Here is a 5,274-nt window from a genome sequence, read left to right as displayed (position 1 = left end):
TCCAACTGGTCATCTAGGGGAAGACTTAGAATTTTTTGAGTTTTTTTTTTTTTTTGGAGAGGTTTTTGCTACAGGGCGCGTGCACTCACCAGATGGACAGAGACAGACAGACAGAAAGTGAGAAATCACCCCCCAGAGGGGATGGTCATGCCGCAATCCCTTCTCCTCTATTCTCCTCTCTGGATCTTGGGCACATGTGCCCGCCGTGAGTTTTAAGCCACCAGGTCTGAGACGTGAACTGCGGTCAGCTACGTGGGAGTCCAGTGACATAGCCATTACGCTAACTGCTGGTTCCTGAATTTTTTGGGTTTTAATACAACTTGGAAAATGTCCAACGCTGTGTGTGTGTGTGTACACGCACGCATATACTTGTAAGGACACTGTTTGCATGGCATCTTTAAGAGAAACATCTAAAACTTTCCTATGTAAGTACATGCTCCTCAGTAGACCTCATAGTATTTGGGTTGTTAATGGATTTGGTTATGTGCACACTTGTTTTCTTATTATTGTACCTCCCATTCCAGATTTTTCCCCCTCTTTAAGGTAAGCTATAATTTGCTCAGAGTAGATTTTTCTGGAACAATATTTAAACACATCATGTTCTGTTGTAGCATCTTTTCTTGAAATGTTATAATTTCCATACTTTTCCAGCCAAAATCTCCTTTTCTATCAATTGCTTTGAGGGACCTCATTTCATTGTGTGTTTTTCCTCTAACCTTAAAGATGTCACTGCTTTTTTCTTTCTGCTCAATGTAGCCTTTCCTCTAACCAATCTCTTACCACTGCTCACAGTGTCAGACAACCCGGCTTTCCTTTACTTCCCCAGGCTTCCATTCTGTCTGTCTGTATCTCCTACCTCTTACGTTACAACCTTAGAAAATGTCAGTGTATTTCATGCAGGCCCCTTGTCAATCAGAAAGTAACCTCTAACTTGTGTTTTCTTTCTTCTCTTCTGATGTTCTCATTGCAGGAGTCTGGTTGGAAGCAAAATTTTTTTTAAAGGACTTGCATCTCCTCACCTTGATCAGGACTAAAGGACGGAGGCCGCTCCACCCCTACCCCTTCCTCCAAACTCCCTACTTTATCCAGACACCCAGGGAATGCCCTCTGCCCTACGGGATTGAAGATTGCTTGGCAGCCCTCCCCATCCCACACCTCCTGTTTACCAGGGGAAAGAACCTAAAGACTGTGTGTGGTGAAGGGTGGCAGACAGGGAAAAACGTGTCCAGACCCCTGGTCTCCATAGAGAATGGTGCTTTGTCCAAGGCAACGTAGGAGTTTTTCATTCTCCAGGAGCAGGTCACTGGTGAGGTCGATGGGAAGACTTTCTTCCCGAAGAAGATAGATCCTCTGTGCGGGATCTGGGAGAGTAACTGGGTGTGCCAAAATATGCCCAAGGTCCTGCCCGCAGCACTAGATTTATTGGGGCCAAGAGGGTCCAAACTCCTTGCTAACATACCACTTCTTTGTTTAACTCCTTTACCTTCCCCGCCCTTTGAGGAGGGGGCCATGAGAACAGATCTGCCTTACAAAAGGTTTGTTTTGTTCTTGATTTCCTTCTCACATATTGACGGTTTATTTTTCTGACCTCCTAGAGGGCTGAACCCTTTCAACTCTTGCTGTCCGGCCTCAATGGACTTGCCCCTCCTCAGCAGAGAAGAAGGCCCATGAGGTTACTTTCTGTTGGGAAGCCTGACAGAGCCAATTACCACCCTCTGCTGCTTAATGCTTGGTTGCTTCTTGCAATAACCAGCTCTGTTAGGTGTTCCCTTTCCCTGGGGCTTCTCTGTTTAACACATGGAGCCCTTCCCCCCTAAAAGGCTGCTTCCTTGTTTTAGAGGAAGGTATTGCCACTGGGAGATGGGATATTGGGACCTCAGCAACAAAGAATTCTTGTGAAGTATCAGGAGGAGTGGGGAAGGAGGCAAGTTGGGCAGATGGCCTACTTCCGTACTTTTCTTTTTCCAGGTTTGATGTAAGTGTGGGCTTGCATTCCCCAGGTACATACTTACTGTGGGAACCTGGCAGTAGTAGGCAGGTAAAATCACATATTTGGTGTCTTTCCACCTTTTGACTATTAACTTACTAGCTCCTCTTGCTCTGTCTGGAGGTACTTTCTGCCTCTGATAAGGAAGGAGCAAGGAAGAAAGGGAGCCTGACTTGAATGAACTCAGCTCAGAGTTCTAAGGACCAGCACTCTGGGGGCCATTTTCTACACAGGCAAATGGAATTGCTTTTCCTGTAACATCCCAAATTGTGTTGTGGTTGCTGCTAGAGGAGGAGGCAGCAGCACTGTCTTGCAGTAACCATGGGTGATGCCACTTCTGCATGCATCTACAGGGCATGTGACATCTAACATGAGAAGAGACTTGGCGTGTGGGACATAGGGTCACTGGAGACCCTTCTGGCTCGGAGGGGAAAGACTGAATTGGAGTGAACCCTCTCTCTGTTCCCAGCACGTTTCTGACACAGCCCTCAGTCACTGAGGGACACCCCCCCCCCCAGGGTTGGAGAGGCACATTCCCTTGGGACAGAGGCTACAGTTGTAGCTTTTATTTCCCCCCTGTCCCTGAAACTCATCCCCACCACCTCTTCAGAATATGGCACCCTGCCCAACTGGCCAAGTGTTAAGTGATGTGCTTATCCTCAAGAGCAGCTCCGGGTGTCTTTTTAAAATGTAGAGAAAAGCAAGTAAGGTGACAGTTAAAAGAAGAAAAATATATAGAATACCAGAAAAGCCGTTTGCCCGGAGAAATTTTCTTCCCATTTTTGTTTTGTTTTTACTCAATGACACAATTTTTAGTTTTATTTCCTGATAGCAAAAGGGAAAAAAAAAAAACCCCAACCCTCAAAAAGGCCAAGGCCCCCGTCCCCCTGTTGTCGGTGATTTGTTTGTCTTTCTGATAGGTTGAAATTGTGTAATAAACTTGATGACGCTGTCAATCTTTTATACTGCATTGTATTTTTTTCCTTTTGTAACAAAATATTTTTAAATAATAAATGGGGTGTGAGCTGTTTTATGGATTCTGCATTGAATAGATTTGTTGAGGTGTCGGGTGTGGGCACGGGCTGATGTAGCTGCGGGATGGTAGTAAAGCCCAAGCTGTTAGCTGGAAGAATGTGTTGGGAAATTATTTTTCTATGGCTGTAGTTGAGTGTGGTAGGCCTCTTGGAAGACTTCTAGTGCAAACTTTTGGAAGCTTCCCTTGAGGTTTAACTTTTTTCCTTAGCCATCTAAACAGTCTGGTTAAAAGAAAACTTCCAAGTCATATTTTACCCTTCATAATTCCTTTGTACAAACCCTTGTGGACCAAATTTTCTACCTTGTACAGTTCAAGAAAGCTATTGTATGATCTTGGGATTCCAAAAAAATAACCCTTTTTAAAAAAGCTAAGTGAAGGGACCAGCAGTTAGCATAATGGCTGTCGCTGAGCTTGCATGTAGCCTACCATGGTTCAAGTCCTGGACCCGGTGGCTTAAACTCACACCGGCGCGTGTGTGCGTGCCCAAGATCCTGAGAGGAGAGTGGAGGGAGGGGGATTGCGGTGTGCCCCCCCCCCCGGGGTGATTTCTCGCTGTCTCTGTCTCTCTGGTGAGTGCACACACCCTATAGCAAAAACTCAAAAAACTCAGCGAATGATAAATGATCAAAAATGAGCCAGAGGCCAGATGATAATGGATATTGGTACCAGAAAAGAGAAGTGTAAAAACAACCTTTAGAAGAAGGAAAATTTCTGTAAAGGGTCTTTAATGATGTTAAACTTAAAGAGGAAGAAAAAATATTAAATAGTTGGAGTGCCTCTCAGATTTAAACCAGTGTATTGGAGGGCTTTTTTGCAGGGGTAGAGAGGTAGACAGTGATGTGATTGATAAAGCATGACACAGCCCTCTGATTTCAGAGGGCTCCACGTTCACACATGCCTGTGATCCAGGGCTGCATGTGGTGGTGAGACTATCGGCGCTCTATGTCCCCCTGTCTCTTAGCACTCATGGAAGAAATAAACTTCAAAACTAAACCAGTGTTTCCAAGTTGGGTTCCATGACCACCTGCATTGTTACCTGTCGTACTTGCTAGCATGCCTGTTCCTGGGCTGCATCAACCTCTACTTAAGGTCTAGGAATCTGCTTTTTATGTCCCAGGTAACTTGTGTAAACTGAAGTGTGAGGACTGCTAGCTTAGAGCTATTCTGTTTCAGCTTAGGAGGTACCGTGGTTGTGTAGAAACTACTTGGGTTACTTGTAGGTTCACATCCCAACTCTTTCTAAGCTGAATGCCCTTGGACACGTGACTCAGCATCTGAGCTGATTTCTTTCTGCCTCATAGGGTCATTGTATGGATTAAATATCCTCTGCCAGGCACTGGATGAATATTAGTCTCCTACGAGTTGCTGCCATGGTCTGGAGCCAGAAACCTGAATCTGTATGTCCTAAATGCTTGCTGCACTGGGCCAGACCTCAGCCAATGGAGATGGCTGCTGCAGTCACGCGCCAGTTCTAGCCACGAGTGTGAGTACTGAACAGGCCTCTGCGAGTTCATGTAACCAGGGCGCTCTTGTGGTCGGTTTTCCACCCTGTCTCAGAACAGTGGTTCTTCCAGGTCGGTATGGTCTATAAAGTGGCTTATTTTGCATTGTAGTGAGCATAGCCTCTGGCTACACTGATTCTCATCTTCTACAACCTCCGTTTCTGCTGGAAGATGTTCTACCCTGATCTGACACTTCATGGACCCAGGTGGCACCAACTACATCAGAAGAAAGAATGTTAATGGAGCCATCCATGGGAAACGCAAAGCACTAAGCTTCCACCTAAGAATGAAGTAAATGAAAGGACTTCGTATTCCTACTCATGCTATTTTATTTTTCATTGCCAGAGGGTGCAGTGACAGGAAGGAAGAGAAAGCACTCCACAAGGCACAGTCGTGCTAGAGCCCTTTCTCCGTTTCTCCATCCTGTCAGGATTAGGGTCACGTCTGGTATTTTTCTCAGGCTGCCAGGGCTGGGGTAAATAAACTACCATGGTTGGCCATAGAGATCCTGCTCCCTTAACTATGAGGCCATAGGACTGGTCCCATCCTTATTTTCAACTAATATTCTCATTCTCAAGTGAGTCCTGTTGAGAAATGGATATTTTTAAAAGAATTTATTTATATAATTCCATCTGTTGTTACGTTTTTAATTTTTTGACCAGAGAGAATGGGAACACGAGAAAGCAAGCCACCAGGTCCAGGACTCAAACTGCAGTTGGCCATGTGGGAATCCAGTGCCTTTAGCTACC

At 45.4% G+C, this 5,274-nt stretch overlaps 1 protein-coding gene across 3 annotated transcripts in view; it reads left to right on the top strand.

The window, feature by feature from the left end:
• Nucleotides 1-2,948, top strand: part of CPSF7 (cleavage and polyadenylation specific factor 7) — a 34,698-nt gene extending 31,750 nt beyond the window's left edge. For all 3 annotated transcript variants that reach the window (XM_027768742.1, XM_027768741.1, XM_027768743.1), the window contains exon 9: nt 971-2,948. The gene's annotated coding sequence lies outside the window, so the exon portion shown is untranslated. The remainder of the gene's footprint in view (nt 1-970) is intronic.
• Nucleotides 2,949-5,274: the final 2,326 nt, after the last annotated feature.

This window comes from Tupaia chinensis, unplaced genomic scaffold (assembly GCF_000334495.1).
Source record: "Tupaia chinensis unplaced genomic scaffold, TupChi_1.0 Scaffold147351_1, whole genome shotgun sequence".
Taxonomy (NCBI): domain Eukaryota; kingdom Metazoa; phylum Chordata; class Mammalia; order Scandentia; family Tupaiidae; genus Tupaia; species Tupaia belangeri.
The sequence above is the reverse complement of the archived record's forward strand: the minus strand, read 5'-3'. Positions and strand labels throughout refer to the sequence as shown.